The 26,327-nt window shown below is 27.7% G+C and overlaps 1 pseudogene across 1 annotated transcript; it reads right to left on the bottom strand.

Annotated features, from left to right (window-relative positions):
* Positions 1-263: 263 nt before the first annotated feature.
* On the bottom strand, positions 264-24,619 carry LOC147803254 (beta-ureidopropionase-like; annotated as a pseudogene). The gene is made up of 7 exons (XR_015428967.1): positions 24,219-24,619; positions 17,036-17,295; positions 15,237-15,297; positions 14,439-14,602; positions 10,342-10,456; positions 8,008-8,089; positions 264-323 (listed from the first exon to the last, which is right to left on the bottom strand). The product of XR_015428967.1 is annotated as a beta-ureidopropionase-like (transcript).
* Between the last annotated feature and the right edge of the window lie 1,708 nt (positions 24,620-26,327).

Below are 26,327 nucleotides of genomic sequence, written 5' to 3'. Positions count from 1 at the left end.
CCACAGGTGCCCAATGGGTAGCGATAAGTGAGGAGCAATTCTGAGGCCAATAGGAAATGAACCCTTAGTACACGCCATCAAAAAATGCTCCAACTTAGAATATTTAAAGATCCTGAACGTTTCTAAGAAAAATCTTGAAATAAAAAATATTTCTTTTAAGATTTATTTAAAAATATATATTTACCAGTGGTAGCTACTGACGTGCTTGCTGATAGCAAAAGGTGAGCATGATAGAGTCAACCACTTCTTATTCATTCGATAAAGACACACTGAGGAGGACAAATTTGGTCATCTCTCCCCTCCAACTGCAACAACCATTTCTCCTGCAAGAGACATCGTTTTTTTGTTACAAATTTTCCCGTATTAAAATTTTTGATTTTAGCATTAAAGTTTTTTTGATAGTTTTAGTGTGATTCAAGATGGTCACCATCATCCGAGATTTTCCATTACATGTTCACGGTTTTCGATATGCCAACAAACTTCCATCATTCCATGATGGAAAATAATACTATGACGGTTAACCATCAAGAGAAGTCTCATGGATCAACAACCCATGATGATCCTTGATGGTTTCAACTATACATTTTCTTGATGGGAATTCTTGTTGGTTCTCAGGAAAATACCATCAAAACAATCTGGGTTTAAAAAACCCAGATTGTCCCAGAAACCCAGAAGTTTTACTTTGGACCATCATAAATCAGTCCGAATTCCTACATTTAGGTGATAGTTGTTCATGATCGTTCCAACATTTGATTTCTAAGATACTGTGATGGAAATTAGGAGAGCTCAAAAGGAACAAACTACTTGAACAAATTGCTATTCTTATGTTGAAACATCATAAATTAGTTCGAATTCCTAGATTGAAGTGATATTTACTTTTGTTGGTTACTATCAAAAAATATAATGTTTCATGATAGAATTATTGATGGTTACCATCAAGATTATGTTGTTCCATCAATGGAAAACCATCAAAAATTTTGACTTGTGTAGAGCAAAAGTTATCTCAATACCGAAAATGGTGGCAACTGCTTTACACTAAAGTGAATCACTGTACATAATTTCTTGGTATTTAAGTGTTTTCCTACACAAAGAATCAAAGATAGTTTTGGACCACCATTTCGGTATTCAACAACACTAAAATTTAAGAGTTCAGTAAGATATGATACAGATGTGAGTCGGTAAAGTTATTTTTATGATACAAAAAGTAAGAATCATTAATTTAGGTTGCATATATATGTTTTCGTGAATAACCAAAATCAAGAGAATGTCGACTTTCACTGGTAAATGTCAACAATCACATAGTCGTTTTGGTGATTGTCCAGAATATTTCTTATATCCGATTTTATATTAATTTATTCTTTTGTATTATTATATGAATTAGACATTTTAATATCTGATGAAAATAGATTTGGGGTAATATCAGTGTGTACCGGTTAAATGCATACTAGGAAGTGGCACTTTACCTTAAAAAAACATTGATGTAGGTCAAACCGGACAAATGTATACCGGGTAGAGGCAATACACTGGACCTAGTTTATAATTCGGACATTTACCAAACAGATTATGTGACTGTCAACTTATCCGGCGGAAGTCATTAATCACCAATTTCTGTCATTCATAGCAACATATATCTATAACGTTTATAGCATTTGTTTTCATTTCCATGAAAACCATTATTCAGCTTCATATCAAAAATAAATATAGAAACTAAGACTAAACTCCCGTAGTGCAAATTCAACCTTGACTTTAAAAAAACATGGATGTAGGCACTTTAGTTTGTCTATGGTAAGAACTCCCCCCGCGACAAAGTCTGAGGCTGTCTGCTGCTACGAAAGCTAGAATAGCGCATTTCAGTGCGGAATAGCTTCTATTCTCTTTAGGGCTGACACAATAGACCAAAAAAAAAAAAATATTAATTTTCTCTGGCCGACCAGAGCCAAAACCTGTCCTAAGCAGTGACCCCACACCTCTACGTACAATAGTTATATCTCGTTACCATAGTCACCGTCATGGGTGCAGACAAAAGACTAGGGGAATTCTTACTTTAGTCGAACTGTAGTATATATTTCGAACTCTTACTAGCGAATATATAATTGTCAACATTCACCGGTGGAAGTTAACAACCACCAATTTCGGTCATTCAGAGTATATTAATTTCTAAAATAAAATTTGTTTGCAAATCGAACTTACTAATCGAACCAACACACATCAAAAAGGATTATTTAGGTGAACTCAAACTAGGCTGACTAGCTAGACGAATGAAATTTAAATATTATGAAAATATTCAGTGGAATTGACCATTTTATGTAAATCTTCTAATTAAAACATAACTATTTTTTATTACGCAACTTAAAACAAATATGCTCACTCACATTTCACTGCAGGTGTGTATGAATGCCTATTTCAGTATAAGCAATAAGCTGGCGATAACACAATTTTATTTTTTTTTAATTCCTCAGAATTGTAAGACAAATATCCTGTGTTAATGTTTTCCAACAATTATGGGCAAGGATCATGTTGGAGTTCTCCTTAAATGTCTTAAATGAAATATCCGACAATTGCAACAGTGAAAAAGTTTAACCAATGAAATGTGGCCTATAAAACTTCCCTCAAAAGCAATAGCATTTTTCAGCAGGATGAATAGCTTAGAACATTTTGAAAAACATATGTGAAAGACTGGTCTGTATATTTTGGCATATAATATTGTGGAATATATATTTTTATTTTTAATTTTTCACAGATGACTTAAACTTTTAATAACTAAATACATTTTATAACACAGTTTTATATATAAACTTGCAGAAAAATGCATAGATTATTGATAGAAGATTGCATAAATTGAAAGTGCCCAAAATCACTTTTGTCCATCAGCATGCTGGCTACTGACATTCAGAAAAAAAAATCCTTGGCTTTCCTTTAAGGTTTGTAACTAATGATAAAATTTCATTATTTGTATTACATTTTTTAACATTTTTAATTGTGATTAAAGATGAATATGAATATTCAAAAAAAAATTTTTTTAACAGATTTATATCTAGCAAACATTTTGCCTGACTGAATTCTGGTATATAATAGGCTTTATTCATAAAGTGTCAAAGAGAAATTATGAACGACATACATCATATTTTTTACTACGTAACTTATTCCTTAATAACGTACAGAGATTAAAAACTTCTAAATAACAAAATATTGAAACTAAATTTAAACAAGAATAAATATTTCTCAAAAATAAAATATGCAATTTAAAGAATAAGTCCAACTTTCTCTTTATTCATAAGTGTCAATCTCATTCAGGGTGCGCAACCACATTTTTCAACAGAAAATAAGCACCTTTCAAACACGCAAAAAATATTTTTAAGCACTATAAAAAATATCATAATTAGACCGGTTTGGCAAGTTTTCGACAGTTGAAGGTTTTATCTAGTTTTAAAGTCAAAAAACCACTTTGACATAGTTTTTGACAATTGTCAAAAACTCAAAATTTTGGCGTAATGATAATTATTAGCTATTATAAATATGAAGTATTTTTAAATTACCATACATGTAAAATTACAAGTACACATCACTTATGTTATTGAGCTATTTTAACATAAACTCTTTTTATTTTGAAAATTACTACCAAAATCTGAAATTTTGGTGCGGAAAATATTAAATAATTATAAATAAAAATATATCAAACTGATATTTATCTAATAACTAAAATTGTTAGACTATTAAAAATAAAAATACAAAAACACTGAACAATAATCTTATTCTTTATATGTAAAATCATTTTTCATTTACTTCCATTTTTACTCTTCTTTTCCCAAAAGCAAAGAATTACAAAAAAGTAGTTTTAGAGCTATCTGTATTCCAAGTTTATTTTAATATGAATAAGATCGATATTTGAAATCGATATCGTTTTGTTTGATGCTCAGCTGTATAGACTAGAATGTTGACCTATTAAACTATTAAAACATTATAAAATAACAGATAATTAAGAAATTAATTTTAATAACTGTACTGAATATTGATAGTAACTCAACTAAACCTATAAATAGATTGATTTAAGAAATTATAACTTATTTAATCAAACATTTATATACTTTGTAAATTATAATTAGATTACTTATAAGGTAATATATTATATTCATGATTTACAGGATATATTCCTGCACATATAAGCAGGAGTGCAGAAAAATCTCTGCCCCTAATATATTTTATCGAAATTTCCACCAAAATTTTATCATTTCTCTTTCTTTTAGTACCATACCTTTTAAAAAATATTTTTGGAATTTAAAATTATACAAGAAACTTGTTTGAATTCTTCAATAAACGAGCATATGTTACAAATTTTCAGAAATTTAAATGCAGCAGGACTTCTATTTAAGAAACTTCCATTTTGCGAATTTCTCAGTTTTCCGATTTTTGTCAAGGAACCAAAAACATTATGAAAATTTCTTTGTAAAATAACTTCCAAATATCGAAGCAAATTTTCTATATAGCGAACTTTTCTTTGTGATCCACTTTCTCTATTTCCCATTATTATTTCTGAACATTTCAAACTTGTTAACGCATGCTTTTATGGGGGGAAATGACATTGAATTGACTTTCAAATTTTCGAGAAAGCAGTAAAATCCCTTTTTGTTTGCAATTCAAACGAAAAACTCAGACAAAATTGGCGGATTTAGTCAATTCAACATAAGAGCGCATGAGGTATGAAAGTTTGCTTAAAATTACTTTTATAATTAATGCAGCTATAATTTCGTAAATAAATTCAGCTTTTTTAGTTGAAAATGTATGTAGCATGATAATGTAACACTGGGTAATGTTTTGCTCTATTCCTGCTTTACACGTAGATTTCTTTTATGGCTAAGATTTGCAAAATAAATATCAGATACTAGCTTACAAGACAAAGGTGTATCAATTACTATTTTAATTATGTCCAATGTTTATGAATTTGAAACCTGTTTCATGTTGCTTAAGTATTTCAAAAGGTGATTTTCTATTTAACGAATTTTTCATGTAACGAACTTTCTATCGGGATTCAGCGACTTCATTAAATAGAGGTCCGACTGTATATTGCAAAAGTAATAGTTTATTAAATTAAAGATACCACTCATAAACATAAGGAATTCTAACTAATAAATACACAAATTAACATTTAATGTTTTTTAACAAGTAAAAATATACAAAGTGACACATTTTTTAATAATAAAAAGTTTTGTAGGAACTTTTTTAGACGGAAAAGTTTTCTTTGGCTGCCTGAATATCCCTCAAAACCTCATTCGCATGATTAGACATTATCTTCGAATCTACACATAAGTAGCGTAAGTAGTAATAACAAACATTAAGAGTCAAGAAGCTTTTTTTTTTAATAAGTTAAGATCAATTATTGGCGACCACTTTTGTTTTACTTAATTTAAAAAATCTACCTAAATTGTGGCATAAAATATTTGAAATCAATATTTAGATTGACAATAATTAACAACTCATAGTTATTAAGATTACCATGTTTTTAGAAAACCCCATTTATAATTTAACGATTTTGGCTATATTTTTAATAAACGGTATATAATATAAATGTTAATTATGGTAGTATATAATGCAAGTATTGTGCATGATTTGATGACTAATAAAACGTCCCCAATGTTAACAAAGAAACTTGTCCGACAATTTTTGAAATCCTTCGACAGATTTTTGACGTGCTTAATCAAAAGCCGCTTGTGACGTCAAAATCCAACACTGTAATTAGGATATGAACACTAATAAAAAAAAAATGTCTTCCTATTGTTAAAAGTTCTTCATAAAAACATTACCAAAGTGCAAAATAATTTCCAAAGACATTAACTGATCATGATAAAATAACTAGTGGATGATGAAGAACTTTTTTTCTTGATTACATTAGCCACCACAAAAACAATTTATAAACGCTTTTTAATCTATTCAGTATTAAGAGGCTCATTTTATTTTTAAATCAATAATTACTTTATTTAATTATGTAAAAAAATTAATTCAAAATTGTAATTTAACTATTATTTCGAAAATGTTATTGAATGTATTTTTTAGATTAAAATAAAAGATTAATATTATTGATCATACCGAATTTGTGTAAACATATGTAAAAAATTAAGCAAGCTAGGAAAACTGAAATAAATTCATATTACATGCGTAAATTAATGCATGGACCCTAAAAATGTTCTTTTTTGTTATTTGGCTTAGTATTTCTTCAACACTAGAAAGACTGAAACTTAGTATAAACCTATATTGCCCAAAAGTAGCCAAAATAACTGGATTGTTAAAGAATAACTAATGTTGAAAGAGAAATTTGCTTAAAATTATTGTTAAAATTTTTTTATATAATTTACAGTTATGTAACATGTTATTAGTAAATATTAACAATAAAAAAATTATACGTTGTACAAAAAGTCACAAAATTCTAAGAAATTGTGTCATTATATTCATCATTGTTTTTCTAATTGAAATTAAAAAGCTATCAAAATGACTTCCTTAGCGTTAATGAAATGATTGAAAATATTTTTTAGTAATTTTGAAATGTAAATATAATGAGTTTAGAAGCTAAGCATTTTTGTTAGAAGCAAATTATTACATGGTTATTGAATTCCTAAGATTTAACAAATATGATTTAATTAAATTTTCGGATTTGAATTGTTTACAAAAAAAAATCCTTAAAATATTAATTAAAATTTTTTGGAATGACAAATCTGAATTTGTTTACATAACTAATTATTGGATTTTTTTTTGCTGCATTTAAAATATTAAAAACCCCTCAATTCAAACTCTTTTTAAAATATTGCCTCTAATTATTTTTGAGTTCTCATAAAACAACTGAAGAGTACTGAAAATTTTAAAAGTAATAATACCATAATTAATAAAAATTTAAAATACGATTCACTACAAAATGAAAAGAATTATGATCGCCACAAAGCGATCACAGGTTATCCATTGACAAAATGGCTAGAGTCTAATTTTTTGGGGAAAAGAAACTTTACTGTGTTTTCATCTGAACTGCTCTGTACACAATTTCGCAGACATACTTAAGTGTAGCTCAGAAACATTCTGTGTAAATTCCTTTCACGACTGAATAGACTTTGAACAGCCAATCGAGATCAATATTAGCATTTTCGGATTGGTACAGTGGTGTTTGATGGGAATTGTAAGTTGCATCATACACCCGTTTCGGATTCACAAGTTCAAGCTTGAAATATGATTTGAAATCTAGGTTTTTTTAAAATTTCACATGAATCGTGAATTAATCATTTATATTGGGAGACATTGGAACTCTAACACAATACGATTGTAATAAATAAATAAAAATGTGTACAACCAAGAAAATTTTCCAAAAGAATCCAGGAGGTTATACTTTTATACTTATTGCTTATTAACAATTTTGAATAAATTTATAATAACGATTATAAATAATAACGATTTTGATGCAATAAATTTCTAGTAGAAGCACCATACAAGCAAAAAATGTTTACAATTTTCAGTTATCATCGCACAAGGCATAATTTTCATTTTTAGTTACCATACTTTGTTAGATTCTATTAAAGAAAAATGAGAATTTTAAGTCAAAAAAAACAAACCCAGTGGTGTATTCTAGCCTCTTTATCTTTGAAGGCAATTTTATTTAATGCTGGGAGCATTTATATATACATTGGAGCTCAAATAATTTACCAAGAAATGGCAAAAAAAAATAATTAATTTAAAAGTTAACATATATATAAATGAAGTTAAACTATGGAAACTATTTTTATAATATAGCAATGTAGATAAACAATAACTAATAAAAAAGCAGAAAAATAAATAATTCAAAAATATAAATCAAATTTGAAAGTGAAACATATTAATTAAATAAAATATCAACATAAAAACCTATTTTAATTAAAACCATTATAACGATATTACAATGTAAATAAACAACTGACATTAAGGAAGTAGAATAATAAATATCAAAGAAATAAATACAAATTAAATTAAATATGAACATTAAAACTAATTACTTACAGTTCCAACCCGATTGATTGCACAAGTAGAATAGCTATTGGCAATAGCAGCAGATCATGTCTCTATGGGCCACATGGGTTCACTATTAATATATTACACCAATTAAAGATATTATGCATACTTTTTGTTCAAAATCATTCACGATTTTAACAAAAGAAATAATTGGAAGAAAAAGTTTCAGTATATTTAAACATGTTAACAAACTGTGGATAAGAGAAAAAATAATAATATAAATATGCTTTGGATCACAATTCCCTTAACCATATTGCAACTTAATGTATTCTTGTTAAAAGAAGGATACATTTAATTTTATTTAGAATGAGCCTTAAAAAATCTTATTTAAGATGAATTAAATAAGTATAAATGTATACATATAGTAAGAAATATATAATTTATTTTGGAAAAATTAATTTTAAAAAAATACTTAAATAAAAATAAACAATTTCTATTTGATTTAACAAGTTTGAAACAATCTTAATTTGAAATTTGTTATATGTTAGTGCATACCTACCAGCTTTTACGCATTTGGCGTAAAATTTTAAATTTATATTTAAAGTGGTAGTAAATATACACTATTTTTTCTTTTATAAATTTATATTTTAAATTATTTTGATAACCAGTATTCTTAAAAAAATTAAGCATATATGTTAATATGTGTTACTATCATGGTTGTCAGCTGAAGCTTCTTGAAATACAACTTATTTTTTTACTAACAATTGAAATTTTAATTCCATTTTACTACCACTGGGAAAAATCATAATGGAAGGGATCAAAAATTGGCAGGTATGTTAGTGGAATAGAATATATAAAAAATTAAACTTTCTTTTCTTTCTACATACAATTTCACAATATGTATTTCTGATAACATTTTTCTGAAAGTATAAATTAAAATTTATATTGTTGTTGTTTCTAATGCCACTGTTCACTACCAGCCAACCTGCTTAGTGAAACTCATCAATTTAAGTATAGTTATTGATAATTTCTTTATTTCAAATCTGCCAATTCACAAATCATGGCTTCATTAATAGTTATACACAAAACTATAAAATGTGAATGCATAAAATTAGCTTACCTCACTACAAAAAATATTTAATTCATTAATATCCGTACTTAAATTTATTTTAGAGTTAGAAATGTTGGAAAATTTATTCATTTTCAACATGCAATTAAATAAATAAGACCTTAAAAATTATTATATTATTGTTATAAGATTAATCAACAAGAGAGAATATTAACGAAATTTCGAAAGTAATTTTTTTAGAAGTAAAATATTAACTAGTTATGTTGTATCTATTTATTATGATTAGTATTGTGATTGTATAGATAAAAACTTAAGATACAACATAAGCAAAAAGAAAAGACAAGTAAAGATTGATTTAAGCTACCAAGAAAAAACTAGGATGTTAAATCCAAAACAAAACAAAAATATTTGATTTATAAAAACCTTATTAGTAAAAGTTAATTCAGGCTGAAATAATCGTCAACATTATTAGAGTTACTAAGTTTATTAGTTAAGTAAAAATCTAGATAGCATAATTTTGATAATCTAGTGATAAGGCTGGTGCACATAACATTTCGAGAATATTTAATACATATATAATTTAAACATAAAATAAAAGAAAAGGCACTTAATTAATATTAAATTTAAGGGGATAAAAATAAATATTTATAGTTAAAAAAATACGTTACAGTCTACCAGGAGAAATCCATATGCCACCCCGCAACATGAGCTTGTTTGTTTTCTCCTGGTTCTAGCAGCCAAAAAAGCTCTTCGAAGAAGAATAAAAAACTTCTGTCACCTCAACTTTTGCGACTGCGCTGTTAATGGTTTCCACTAATTAGCCGCAGACAGCTGGGATAATTTATCTCTGGTCAAAGGGAACGAATATCTCTGCAGCAGTGGTGCTGCTTTCCAATGTTTAGACCAAAAACTTTCTGTTTTCAGCTTGAAGGGAGTTTATCAAAAATTAAAGCGCCATAAAATTGCAGTTTAATTAAAGTGCCTAGCAATGATATTGAATAAAATACACTCATGAATACAACAATTATTAAATCTCTGGCCATATTACATATTATTAATTATGTATTATTATCAACAATTGACTGTATTACTTAATACATAACAGTTATCATGAAAGACATTATCAGTAACTATAACCACCAATAGTAATTAAAACCTGTAATATATTTTGAGAATACTGATTTAGAAAAATATTTTATTAAAAATTTCACTTAGAATGTTTAAGACATGCATATACTTAAAACATTAAGTTTTATCAATACACTTCTTTTATTTTTGACAGCAAACAAAAAGAAAATATGTGTTTAGCTTACCTTAAGTCTCCAATAGTAGCTGATGGATTAAAAACAATTTCTGCACGATTAAGTCCATAAACCATCCACTTTTGTGGATGATGCCTTCCATAACAGATGTTGATTGCAATTTTTCCTGAAAATGAAGTCAATTTTATAATTTGTTTCATAAGTTGTAGGATAATTTAGAAAGTCCATCTTCTTTATAGATGCAATACAGCGGATTCATTTTAATATAAGCTTATTACAATAAGGAAAAAAAACAGCTTTTTGTTGTATGAGATTTTTCAGAACGCCAGTTTCAAATCAGCAATCGGATTCTCTCTACAAGCAATTTTTTTTAAATTGACATTTTTAGCAAAATGTACAATTCAAATGTAAAAATAAACAAGGGGTCACATATATGTTGTGACAAACTTCTAAGGAAGATAGGACACATCATCTGGATAAACATTGCATAGAAACCCATGCCGGGGAAAATCATATTCCGCTGGGAGTGCTAATGAACTGTTTCTTTGCATACTTTTGAACAGGTCATAATAGGGAAGTGCCTATGCAATTTTAATCCTGATTTTGTATCCTAACTGCCACAGAGAATCATCCTCACATTTACATGACTTCTTATTATATACAATGCCTTAAAAATTGTACATTTTAACAGAAAAAATTAACTAAAAATGTGATTTTAAAGAAATATTTAGCTTCAAAAGCCAAACTTTTTTCAGATTAGAAATTCCCACACCCAAATTAGGCAAGATCAAGTATTTGTATAAATGCAACAAAAAATTTGTACCCCAGTGTTATTGATATTATTTTATAGTTTAAACTTGCAAAGATTTCCCCAGAATTTCCTAATGATATCCATGAAAAAATTTCAATACAAGTTTGAATTGTTCAATTTTTTTTAATAATTTGAAGTCTAAAACTCAGTAAATCAAAAATAGTGCATTTTTTTCACAATTTCTCCTTTTCTGAGAGAAAATATGAAATAAAATTTATTAAGTATAAATATCAAACATACTTTTTCTAGGGATTTAATTAAAATCAAAGATACATTTTTACACAAGATTCCTTCTTTATACTCTATGCATTTATGAAATACTAGAGCAAAGCTATTTGAATTTTCAATTTAAAAAATTCAGCAATCATAAAAAATTTTAAATCTTAAAAAATTCATGCTGTCAAATAATACAGTATACAATTATTTATTTAAAAAATTGGAAATTTTATTATGTTAGAAACACAAGTTTAAATTTTCATAAAGTAAAATAGAGTGTAAAAAATTGCCATCACTAAAAGACAAAAAAAATCTGCTAAATACTTTTTAAATTGACATTAAAAACAAACAAAAAGCTAAAACAGAATTAAAAACTTTGTTGCTTATGAAATAGAAAAAAAAATCTATTACAATTAAGCAGACTATGTAAGCTTTTCTTGTTAAATACTTTAATTTAAAGCAGTACAATTTAAGAAATAACTTATTTCTTTAGCAACAAGCATTTTTCTTAATTTGAAATTACTTTTCAATTTTTTTTTCTTAATTCTTTTCTGGACCTAAATAAAAAAAACAATCATAAAGAAATTTAAAATAAAAATTAAGCATCTATCATTTTACAAATATTGTGTTAGTATGTCAGGCTTAGGATGTATTCATTATAAATTAGACTTAAAATATTTTACAACTGTTTAAGAATTTGGAAGAGTTTTTAATTTAATCTAAGTATTTATTATTCTGATTTATTGGTTTCCTAAATAACAAGTTCCATGCAATAAGTAGACTAAAACAAAATACGCATATATTGAAAATATAACATAAAATTGCTGCAATAAAAAAATACCCTTAGCAGGTTAATTACAAATAATAGAGTTGGTAATTAATTTTATTTCACTCGTATTATTGTTTTTAATGTTTTAAACATGATTTAAACTGTCATGGCCAAAATTCTAATCCAAAAATTTATGTCTAAAACTGTCAAAAGCCTTAAATATTAAATTTTTGTAATAATATGAGCATTAGTGCAATTCTTAAGATACTCATGGTGTCAGATGCTGAATTATCATGAATTTTACTATCATAAATTTTATTATCAAAATTAGTTCTTGACATAAAAATGAGAGTTAAAGTCTCAAAAATTAGCTCAAATAATAATAAACAATCTATAACATATGAAATAGGTAATGTTTACAGTAACCATTAAGAGAAGGGAAGTATGCACAAAATAATTTTAAGTAGGTACTAAATTGCATATAAAATTAACCTTAATTATACTAAACATGTAAAACATTTCAAAATATAATTAACGTCATTTCAGTTAGTTTCATTAATATTAATTAATTTCATACAAATGTTGTCAATTTTCCTTAAGTAGAATGAATTTTCAAAGCCTGAAACTGACATTTTAATAAATAATAATTTGGCATTGAATAATAATCATTAATAATTTAATTTTAATTTTTCAGTTTTTATTATTTCAATATTTCACAATTCAAGAGGATAATATTCAATGATTTTTTAGAGGTTTTGAAAATTGATAATTGGCCATTGTGATTTTTGAAAGATTAAATTTTAAGTTAGCGAATTAAAGTCCTTGTCAGTTTATAAACTTATTAGTGGAACCATTTGTTTATCATCAAATTTATAAGTACAAAATCAATTATGGCATTATTAAATTGTTTTTTGTTAACAGATTCATGACAGCAAAAAATCTAAATCAAAACAAAGGCAGGTACTTTATTTACGTCACACGAGAGCTGCATAATGGGCTATTGGCAACGGTCTGGAAAACATCCCTGAGAATGATCTGAAGACATGCCATCGCAATTTTGATCCTCTGCAGAGTGGATAGCTCCCCTGCATTGGTAGCCCATCGAACTGCGCAAAGTCAAGCACTTTATGGTAGAACAGTTTAAGGAGGACCAATACCTTCACCCTCGGTCCCTAAGCAGGCTGATCAAAGTTGTCACCCACCCGCTTACTGACCGAAGCCATTGATGCTTGACTTTGGTGTTCTGCTGGGAACCGTGTCTTTACAATCAGTCCACTGCAGGACCATCAAAACAAAGAGTGAGATAGAACTGTTAAGCTGAAAAGTGAAATAAAGCTGTTAAGTCGAAAGGTGCACTACAATGCCTTTCATCTGCATTCTAAGAAATTGTCCATTATCAGGTGTTTTATTACAACGCTAGGTTCTTTTCCTCTTGCCCTTATACGTCAAATTATTTTAAACCTCTCTAGACATGCGGTTCAGGGTTTGCCAGAATGCAGATGGGCCTGATGTCAGGATATGAGGAATTTTCTTCTAATCAAAATAGGGACTAGCTTTCAGTTTTATACCTATTCTGACAGATAAATAGAAAAGGTTCTCTTTGACTTTTACTAGGATTAGCTTCAACTCTTTTAACATTGAATTTTAGCTACTGACTTATTTGAAATTTCCAGAAGAAAGTTAAGCTTTATAAATTTGCACAAATATGAATAACTGAATCCTATTTTACAGTTATGCTCATACTGTAGAGCAAAACTAATATTATTCTGTTCTTATGCAAATTAGATATGCTATTAGTGATCATCCGCTTATAGGAATCAAATGCTTCATGTATAAATTTAATAAAATGCCAGACACTGTTTTAAATCACAGAATAAATTTATGATAGCACATTTAATAGTCTTTGACTAAATTTCATATTGAAAAAAATATCTTTTAAATTTAATTTTTTTAAAAACAAATTTCCTTAAAATGTATGTAAATGTAATCTGGTTAGAAATATGTTTAAATAACGTATTTTTAACCAGAATTATATTAAGAAACAAGATAACTTGAATTGTCAAGTTTAAGAAAGCAATTTATACAGTCAATTCTTGTGAGATTTCAGAAGGTGACTGAAGTAGTCTAGTTGATTGGAGCATGTAGGACATGACCGAATCTCTGTTCATAAGAAATATTTGCTAAACATGAAACTATGCATAAATTGAAGCATTTTTTGTTGTTGTTGTAACACGGTAATAATAAAACAGCAACTTTTTTTATAAGTATTTTCAACTGATAATCTCAAACTATCTGCAACTTTTCTTTAACATAATTAGGAAAAAAATGTTTTTTTATTAATTGAAAATTTACTTCATTAAAATCGCCAACACGTGGTATATGATTCTTGCTAAATTTTCCTAAATATTCTCCAGAGCTTGAAATGACGACAGCTGTATTCCATATAGTATCTCCATAAGTTTCATCTCAGTAACTTCAATATTAGATACAATAACCATATTGTGTTTCGCAGCTAACTACAAAATATAAAGAAACAAAATTAATATATTGAAATAGTTTTTTATTTTGGGATGTTAAATATGTTAATTATAACAACTATATTGTGAAACCACATTAGTCATACTGTCGTGTTATATTAAACTATTTGTCATGCCTCCATGTTGTGATGGAGCAGTGATCAAGTGTAGATGTAGTGAATAAAGATATGTGAGAGTTAGCACGAAGTGGCTGTGAGGAAAAGACGTTCCTTTGTAGGAGTCTGGGGAAATTATTCTTTGGACAGAGTGCGATATTACACTATTCATATGTCACTGTGTTTGGTTCATAAATTATTTATATACTTTTTTTTCTAATTAGCATCCTATCAGTATACCTTTATGGAAATTTCATAAATCCTTCGATATTCACCTAATTATTGATGGTTGATTAGTGGAAGAATATTCAAAAGAGTCATTATGAAAAAAAAAATACTTTTACTACTTATATGTTTATTTTTTTATATCAATTATATATAAATGAAGAGGAAAAATAACTTATTTTTAATAGAGATAAATAAACAAGATAAACTGTTTAAAAATCAAACATGTGTATTGAACATTTAAAAAATATAATACTCATTTCTTTCATAGAAATAAAACCTTTATAAATTACCTCTGCACAAAGGAGTGTCGTAGGACCCCTTTCTGCAAATTCACACCACGGATATCTTTCTCTAGTGCAAAAGGAAAATGTCACTGCTATAAAATATTAAACATTGTATCACACTTAGTTTACTACTCAGATAATTAATATTCAGAAAATTACTACATCCACAAAATATTAATGTTATCAGCAATAAAAATTTTTAATGTTTATTAATTTCGATTTTTGTAAAAAAAAAATATGTATGCTAGATTATGCATAGGTTTGGTATGTTTTCATGCTTGACGGTTTCATACTGTTTATAGACATAATCTTTTTTCCCCAGTGATTAACCTTTGCCTTCTTTTCTTAGATCATTAAACAAATTTTTGATAATTCAAACCAAACATGCTTATGACACTTGTATCATCAAAACTGATTTCATGACACCAGAAATATAATCCCAAAACATTAATAACTATGTAGTAGCAGTTTAGTTCAAATTCTTAGTCTATAGGGGTTAGTGGGAGGTAGTTTATTTGTAGAATTAAAGTATTATGGCCGTTTCAGATACATTTCAACTTGGATACGATATAAGGATATTTATCCCAGAAAAATTAATATAATCATTTAGAAAAAATTGATTTATAATGTAAAACTTAAATTGAACATAGCCACATTCTAAAATTATAAAAATAAAGAAAAGAAGTCCCCCAAAGGAATCAAGAAAATTATTCTCTTCGCGTCAGGAATACTTTGTAAAGATATGTATTTAACGGTTGGGACCAGGAGGCCGAAGCCTCTGGTTAAACTACTATTAATTCAAAATTAAAAGTGAATGAATTGTTCCCAGTGGACAGTTAGGATCATTTGAAGAGCTGGTGATTTATCAAAAGATAATCAACATTAAATTTGAAAATAATTTGGTAAAAGCGAATCGCCAAAAAGACTGTTAGAATTAGTATAACTATGTAACTGAAACATTTTTGTGGTAAGAAAAAAATAAAGAGTTAAAAATAGATTTTTGTTTTTTATTTAGTTGCAACAGTAAATTAACGAGTCTTACTTTAGTATTGAAATAAAAAATTAGCTGTTACATTGATTGATAAGAAAAGAATAAGATTATTTTATATTAGCTTTTATAAAATGTATAAAAATTAAATAATTGGCTTAATTTAATTAAAATTCGATTAAGAATGATTAAAAAAAAATTTACAAAATTTTAAAGCCTAGGAAATATGCAATGCCTAGTGTGGCATCATAAACTATATCGTTCAGTTTCTGTACCAACAATGAGAATTAATTCCCCTAGATGAACAAAAGAGATTTTCTTTTCTCTAAAAATTAATTGAAATTCCCTACTTCTTTCAACTAATCTTTTACATCAAAAACTTTCTTTCGACTTTTTTTTAACAAACTAACTAAATTGGGAGATATATAAAATATGTTTTTTAAGAATATAAGCTAAGTATAGGAAAACTCAATAACAGACAATAAAACTTCAAATGAATATCCCAAAGTTATTAGAATGAAAGGAGATTGAGTTTTTGTTGACATAAAAAAGTTGAAAAATATGTTCTCTTTAAAAATTTGTACAAGTTACCAGATCAAATTGGAATGAATCCGTCTTTTCTATTAAATTGCTTTTCTATTAAGTAACACATAAAATAATCCACTTCATTATTCCTGAAAAAAACCTTAATTCTCCCACTCTATATTACAATGCTATGAGGTTAATGTTCCAAATAATAAAAAAAAAATATTCTTTTAAACTAATAAACTGTAAACTAATAAACTATTCTTGAAATATGAAAAAAGCATTCTCTTACTCCATGCTTTTTGGAAGCATATAATATTAACTCCACACTGTGGTGCTATTTCAACAATCTCCCGAATACGATTATGAATGGCTTCTCTTTGTCTTGATATTGGTGCGGTAGTAGGTTCTGCAATCGCATGTTGTACAAGACCAACTCGAACAAGACGGGGAGCTCGGAGATCTTCAGGTAATGCATCAAAAAAATAACCTTTCAGTTCAAGATTTTTACTAGTAGCTTCAGCTAAAACACCTTCAGAAAATTCTAGTTTTCTAAAAAATTCAAAAATATTTAAAATTAAATGAATAAAAGAGAAAATACTGAAAAATACCTCAAAATATTTAAAGTATTTTTTTAGACAATTGAGGAAATACATTTGTAGTACATACTTTTCCTCGACTTTTGTACATACCATTAGTATGTAATTTTACGCATTTTTCTTCTATTTATCATAACCAATACTACTTATTATTTCTGAATGAAGGCTTATTTTTTGCCTGAGATTTATGACAAACCCCTGCTTTAACAAACAAAAAAAGCGTTTCGTATTCCTTGGGAACTATTTGGTGTTTTTTTTTCTCCCAAACTTAATTTTTTGGACAAATTGTGATTAGATATAACTGAAATAAAATTTATCTCACAAGTCAGCAAATTCACACTATAGAAAAAAACCCGGGTTGGTAAGTTTTTGACAATTGACAGTTTTAACCATGGTTTTATCTGTCATATCAAATAAACTGTAATAATGAACCCTTAAGATTAAATAGATAATAAAACTTTATTCTTCAATAAGTAATGAACCCTTACAGTTTATTACATAAATCACGTATTCATAAGTAGTATAAGTAACTCAGGACAAGACTAAATAATATATTATTCTGTTTTAGCACTAGTATCATGGAATTCATTTACAAAATAAATTACTTATAAACAGTGATCTACATAAACAACCCTCAGGTATCAAATACGCAATGAAGTTGAGCGCTGAAAATGTATTAGTTATGTCATATAACTTCTCATACGGGGACATTTTGCTTTTGAATGGCTTAAAATAAAGCAAAAAATATAGTTATAAATTGTGGCTTGCTTTAAGATATCTACAAATGTTACCTTTTGAGTTTGTTCCCTTCTGGGAAATGTTTTTCATTTACTACCTTGCCATTGTCCTGTTGTAGCTAAAACATGGTGACCATTAGTTATGATCCTACACAAAAAATATTTCCTAACTTATAAGTCAAAATATTTGCAGGCAGTGTTTTGTATAATTAACCCTCATCCAAAGTATGGGGAAACATCCAAAGTATCCTAGTATGGGGAATCCAAAATTGATAATTGTGTTAAGAAAAATTAAAACGGTATCGAAATCTTACGAATCAGACATCAAAACCAGTTTTATAACCTGGTGAGTATTGGAGTTGTTTCTTATATTTACATTTTCAACGCATTTTAGGGTATTTCAAACAGGTTTGGATTTTTTTTTTCATATCCGCATTCAACGGTAAATAAATTCCAATTCTTGCAATGAAATTTGAAGTAAAATGAACCGGAAAGCATTGTGTAAAACTTTGATATTAATTCTTCAAGAGTAACCATTTCGTTTAATATTTTGTTTCATAGAGGTAGGAAATCTTAAATTTGAGCAACTTTGGAAAATTTTACATTCATTACATTCCAACTAATAAACTTTTGATAACTCTGAAGGATTTAAACTCCACCTTTGGGATCAGATGTTTAATTATAGAGAAAAAAGTAATGATAGAATAAACAATAATATGCATTTATTCGTAATTTATCGTGTTATAACGCTTTTCATCAATATTAAATTGATATGTGACAATATAAGGTATCATTATTTTTACTTTAAATATCACAAATTAAATAAAAATAAGAAAATTTCGTTTGTATTTATTTCTAATTCGTTTCTCTGAGAAATGTCTAATACCATAAATCACTCTCTGGAGCGCAGCGTAAATATTCCCAAATTTGGCGATTTAAAAAAAAAACGCGCCGAAAGTGGTTGTCGAACGGCATTTTTACCTAATGACTCTTCTTACAATGGTGAAATACTAACTAATACAATAAATCTCGAGCGTTAAATTTAAAATCATCATATATTTAAAGAAAATAAAAAGAAAATTACTTAATTCGTTTCTCAAAAATGCGATTTTAGAAATACTTTATTCAATGTAAGCATCTCGATTTATTTCATTATTAAATTTTTCTTCTTTTAGTGGGTGACCTGCTTGGTGGTGAGTAGTTAGGATATAATTGGGATAAAAACAAATATAATACATATTCTTGAAAATATCATTCTATATATTAAAAAAGGAAAACATAATAATAATAAAATTTCAGCATCAAAGATTAAAAATAAAATACCATTTAAGAAAAATCGTTAAGAAAAAGAAACTCGAGTCTTAGATATAAAATTAAATCCACATTCATATCCTGAAGATGATTCTATTCTATAATTTATTTTATATGATATAAAATATATATACAATTATGATTAAAATATTTACAACAATTATAATAATTATTATTAATATTCTCCTTTTAATTGGAAATTAAATGTACATAATATACTTATTTATTTATGAACCCCATCAATATATTACAGAAAACAAAAAAACCACACTACATCAACAAAATGTCAATGTCAAGCTGCAGCTTCAAACCCAAAATGATGTCTTCTACAAAAATGAATTTTTGTTACTCGTATTCATATTACAATTAAAAATAAAGTCCCTACAATAACATAAAATTCATGAAATCCAGTAGCCATAAAAAATGTTGAGCCAAATACAGAATCTCTAATTCCAAATAAAGTTCCTATCTATTCAAATCCTTGCAATATCAAAACATAAATTCCCAATAATCAAGTTGCTAATAAAGAATTTTTAGCTATAATTCAATTTTCAAGCCTGATGACATAATGCTACTCTTACCCCTGAAGTCAATAAAATTACAGTATTCAATAGTTGAAAAGCATTTAATGCTTCTACTCCAGTAGGAGGTCAAAATGAACCAATTTCAATAGTAGGTCTTAATCTTGAATGAAAAAATGATCAAAAGAAAGAAATAAAAAAAAATATACTTCTCTAATAATAAATAAAATTATCTCTAATGTAAGTCCACTCAATACTACTCTAGAATGATATCCTAAATGAGTTCTTTCACGAACTACATCTCGTCACCGTAAAATCGAAATTGTTATTCTTACTATAAATCTAACTATTAATAAATTATATTCTATATATATAAATATTTTTACCTTTCCTAATGTAAACGACAAAATTCTAATTCCAATAAATAATGGTCAAGGAGAAATATTTACTGTATGATAAGGATAATTTCCAATAATTAATAGTATTCAATGGCATACAATAATAACAAAATTCTAAATACAGATCCTTGAATAATAGCTACACCAAATTCTAATAATAATAATAATCTCGGAAAAATTAAAGAAGAAATTAATTCTAATAATCTGATTCTTGAAAACAATCCAATAATTAAGTGACCAGCTATTATATTAGCAGCTAGTCGAATAGATAAAGTAAAAGATCGTATTAAATGTCTAATCGATTCAATTAATATCAATACTGTCGATAAAAGCAAAGGACTTTCTTCAGGAGCTAAATGAGCCGCATTACAAATAAAATTTTTAAATCATCCTATTGTAAAATAGCTTATTCTCATATTACAATTCCTAGTCCTATTGTAAATATAACATGAGCCGTTCCAGTGAAAATAAATGGAAATAAACCTATCAAATTTGATATAATATATAAAGCTAATTAATCTTACACAAATAATTCCAGAATATTTTTGAAATGATACTTCTTATGCGACTTCCAACAAGGTTGCGTTAAACGTTTAACGGTACATTTTTATTGGCCGGGAAAACACGTGGTAGGATCCAGTTTTCCCTCATTCATTTCCATATTGTTTTGGTTCTGACTAGCATAAAAATAATAAAAGTCATAAAAGTACTGTTTTTCTATAAATATTTTAGTTTGATTTGATACACATATAATTTAATAGGGCAGTATTTTTTATTTTCAAACTTAGTGGATAACAATTGTAAAAAATGAGTGAAAACAATGCCACGGACAATGCGACGGATTTAAGGTTATGTCAAGGTACGTCTCTTGTGAATATCAATTGATTGTTAGGTTTTCTCTTTTCTAATTGCCATTTATATTTCACCAAATGAAGCCATGAGGGATATTAAATTATTTATTGCAAAATCTTTATTGCCACTATCCACAGTGTGTTCACAAGCTCTGGCAGACGTTACTGGTGAAGAAATTGATTATTGTGAGCGGCCTGTGATCCTTGCAGGAGATTTCAATGTGAATTTCTCGTTACCTGAAGCTTCCTTAAAGACAAATTTGGATTGGAAATGATAAATGGTAGGAATGATCCAACAACCAACTACCATTGATGCAGTTTTTACAAGAAATATTGAAAAAATAGAACTCAAACATTTCGTATCTTACTTTAGTTATCATAATCCTATTGTAAATGTTATAGATTTGGATATTTTTCCACTCGAAAATGATAATTAAGAGATGCGATCCATTGTGAATTGTAAGCATTGTTAATAAAGTTTGTCTTAAAAAAACAATATGATTTCACTAAAAATCAATTTCTACCCCTTCCTATTTTCATTTCCACATTACGAAGTTTCACTTCTTCCGCGCGGAGGGACTCCACGCACCATTTTTTTAAAATCAGCTACTTCCTTAAATACTTCACTTACATTTACTAAAAATTTCTTTATTCTAATTAAATATATTCAATAAATCTTAAAAAATCTAGTAAATATAATTATATATACTAATATGATAATTATTAATTTAATTGAAATACCAAAATATGATGTAACACAGAAAATAAATTTATCAATATCATGTGTTTTTTTTCTGTTTCTAATCCTTTTATATTATACGAAAAATTTCTTATATTTAAATAATTACCATAAATTTTTATAAATAATAATAATAACAAAACTACAAATAAAAGAAGACAGAATTCAATACAAAAGGTATTAATTGTGGAATAAAAATCATCTTTAGTTTGATAAACTAATATTAATTCAACTACTCATTACATAATTAATTTAAGAGACTATCGCCTAAATTCGGCCACTATTTCATAATCATATTTTCATAAATTCAATTTGAGGAATTACTGAAATTAAAATAAGTATAAATCTATGATTAGCCCCACAAATCTCTGAACATTGTCCTACAAATAACCCATTTCGATTAAAAATACAAAATAACTGATTTAATTAATAGCATCTACTTTTACTCCGAATGAAGGAATAGTTCAAGAATGAATAACATCAGTTCTAGATACAATTATTCGAACATTTAATATTCTAGGAATTACTAAAAAATTATCAACTTCCAATTATCGAGAAATTTGTCTCCGTGGAGGACTTGTTGATGGAACTAACCCGCATTTGTGTTACATGGAGAGGAAGACCACGAGAACCTCCCACGGTTAGCCTGACGGCAAGGGGACTCTAACCCATGATCCGTCTACCACTGAGGATATTTCACGTCAGCACTGTGGTCAGTGCAAGCCGGATGTGGAATTCGTTTCGACTGGGATTCGAACCCGGTTCAACTCATTGCAAGGCGAATGCTCTATCTCCTGAGCCATCGCGGCTCATTTGTAAGCATTTGAATGAATTGAAAAATATTGGAAAAGTTTAATACATTTGGATGCTTTTTTTTCCATAGGGGTGCACAATCTGCGGCCTGCCGACTGCGTATGTGCAGCCTGCGAAAGCTTTTGAACACAATCATATCTGCCAACATTGGAGAAATAAAATTACGGAGATTTTGCTGCTACATTTTTTTAGGCTATGAGTAAAGTTTTGATACATTATGCATAGTCATGTAAGTCAAAAAGAGAAATTCAAAATTGGAAATAATATTACACACTAATAATATAATAATATAAACACTTACATTTAGTGAAGTGAAAAATATGTATATAAATATTAATCTAAAGAAGATTTTTTAAACCATTATTTATAACTACTTAAACTATTAACACTCAACATACTGCAGTACTGGCAATAGCACTATTTGTTGGGGAATGAGAGAAGTATTTTTGCAAAGTATTTTGCACAAAAAAAAGAAAAAATAATAAATAAATGATTAGAAATTAGTGGTCACAAACAATGAGCCGGATATAAATACACTCTTAAAATCTCATCAAGTTCATCCAAGTCATTAATTTTTTTATTTTATTTTAAACAAAAGATATAATTTCAATAAATAGTTCTCCAGCAAAAAGTTTCTTTTTTTTTAAATTTGTAATTTTTATACCGTACATATATGCAGTTTTTCACTTGGGGGTCCATGGGCAAGCTTTGACTATAAAAAGGGGTCCAAGGGTCAAAAAAGTTTGGGAACCACTGCTCTAACGTAACTTGTTCAGACGAATGCGCTTACGATAAATTCATGATTTTCAAGAGGCAGAATTACAACTTCTGGTAGAAAAACTTGTTTTAGTCAGACTTTTTTGTTGGGTGATTTATCGAAAGTTTTTGTTGGCAAAATGACTTTCTAAATTGGGCTAAAAATTATCTAAAACCTATTTTGGTCATTACTTTTGTTTGAGTTAACGAAAATTTTTGGGGTGCGGGAGCGAGATATCGATTTTCTAAAACGGGCAACGTTTTGAAGCAGAAGTTGAGTGAAGTTAACCTGCAAATAGGCAAATGGAAATTATTCCGTTATAGTTTATTATAACCTACCAACATTGTTAGGTTAAATAATAAATTAATAAGTAATAAGTTAAAATCCTTCACTGGCATGAATAAATAAAATTAAAGTAATAAAATATAGAAATCAAATCTTTTACTGGAGAAGCTATTCATATAAAATGGTATAAATTACTAATAGAATTTATATGGAGTTCAAAAATTCTGATTGTGATCATTTTTAAAAATAATTTCTTCTTTAAAAAGTAGACGGGGGGGAGGTGAAAATCCTTTTGCACTAAGGATGATGCTTTTAAGGAGGGCATCTTTTGGGAGATCTTAAGAGAGTTAGAATCTCCAATAAGTTATTAAAAAAAACTGTTCCATGACTGGTGTGTAAAATTAAAAAATTGCAATGCATAAAACAGTTAAGACAGAAAAATAAGGATGGAACTTTCTACTTACAATCTTTATCTTTCAAAAGCTGCCACTCCTCTTATGCTGCTTCACAAAAAGGAGTCAGGCAATGCTGGAATTAATCTGGCTGATTCCAATAAGTCACACTTATTCATTTATGTGGGGTAATTGAGCAAATCCTGAAAAGCTGAAATATAATAAATTTAATAATAGAAAATAGAAACTAAATACTGCTATGAATTGGAAAAACACAATGTAAAGAAAAGAAAAAAAACCAGAATGGAAAAACCCACAGGAAAAAAAAAAAGAAAAAAACACTGAAATAATGGAAAATAGCAAATGGATAACAAATGGGAAATAGAAAATAAACGCTGCAAAGAATTGGAGAAACACAATGGAAAAACCCACACGAAAAAAACGGAAAAAAACACTGAAATAATAGAAAATACGAATGGAAAATTGCAAATAGATAACAAATGGGAAATAGAAGATAAACACTGCTAAGGATTGGAAAAACAAATTGGAAAAAATAGAAAAAAAAACAGAATGGAGCAACCGAAAACAAAAAAATAGAAAAAAACACTGAAATAATGGAAAATACGAATGGAAAAAGGCAGATGAATAAAAAAATGGGAAATAGAAAATAAACACTGCAAAGAATCGGAAAAACACAATGGAAAAAACCCGCTGGAAAAAAATAGAAAAAAACACTGAAATAATGGAAAATAGCAAATGGATAACAAATAGGATATAGAAAATAAACACTGCTAAGAATCGGAAAAACACAATGGAAAAAATAGAAGAAAAAAGCAGAATAGAAAAACCCACTGGAAAAAATAGAAAAAAAAAACACTGAAATAATGGAAAATAGCAAATGGATACGAAATGGGAAATAGACAATGAACACTGCAAAGAATCGGAAGAACACAATGGAAAAAATAGAAAAAAAAAACAGAATGGAAAAAACCCACAGGAAAAAAATGGAAACACTGAAATAATAGATAATACGAATGGAAAATTGCAAATGGATAACAAATGGGAAATAGAAAATAAACATTGCAAAGAATTGGAAAAACACAATGCAAAAAATAGAAGGAAAAAAACAGAATGGAAAAAATCCACTGGAAAAAAATCGAAAAAAACACTGAAATAATGGAAAATAGGAATGGAAAACAGCAAATGGATAACAAATGGGAAATAGAAAATAAACACTGCAAAGAATCCGAAAAACACCAGGGAAAAATAGAAACAAAACAGAAAGGAAAAAAAATGGATAAAAAAAACACTGAAATAATGGAAAATACGAATGGAAAATAGCAAATGGATAACAAATGGGAAATAGAAAAAAAAACACTAAGGATTGGAAAAACACAATGGAAAAAATAGAAAAAAAAACAGAATGGAAAAACCCAAAACCAAAAAATGGAAAAAAACACTGAAATAAAGGAAAATACGAATGGAAAATAGCAAAAGGATAACAAATGGGAAAGAAAAAATAAACACTGCAAAGAATCGGAAAAACACAATGGAAAAAATAGAAAAAAAACAGAATGGAAAAAACTCACTAGAAAAAAATAGAAAAAGAAACACTGAAATAATGGAAAATACGAATGGAGAATAGAATATGGATAACAAATGGGAAATAGAAGATAAACACTGCTAAGGATTGGAAAAACACAATGGAAAAAATAGAAAAAAAAACGGAATGGATAGAACCCACTGGAAAAAAATGGAAAAAAACACTGAAATAATGAAAAATACGAATGGAAAATAGCAATTGTTATCCAATAGCAAATGGATAACAATTGGGAAATAGAAAATAAACAATACAAAGAATCGGAAAAACACAATGGAAAAAATAGAAGAAAAAACAGAATGGAAAAAACCCACAGGAAAAAAAATAGAAAAAACACTGAAATAATGGAAAATACGAATGGAAAATAGCAAATGGGAAATACAAAGTAAACACTGCTAAGGATTGGAAAAACACAATGGAAAAAATAGAAAAAAAAACAGAATGGAAAAACCCAAAATAAAAAAATAGAAAGAACACTGAAATAATGGAAAATTCGAATGGAAAAAAGCAAATGAATAAAAAAATGGGAAATAGAAAATAAACACTGCAAAGAATCGGAAAAACAGAATGGAAAAAATAGG

The sequence above is a fragment of the Parasteatoda tepidariorum genome, chromosome 9, assembly GCF_982258835.1.
Source record: "Parasteatoda tepidariorum strain Cologne lab strain chromosome 9, Ptep-v5.0, whole genome shotgun sequence".
Classification (NCBI taxonomy): domain Eukaryota; kingdom Metazoa; phylum Arthropoda; class Arachnida; order Araneae; family Theridiidae; genus Parasteatoda; species Parasteatoda tepidariorum.
This window is presented reverse-complemented; position numbering and strand designations above follow the sequence as displayed.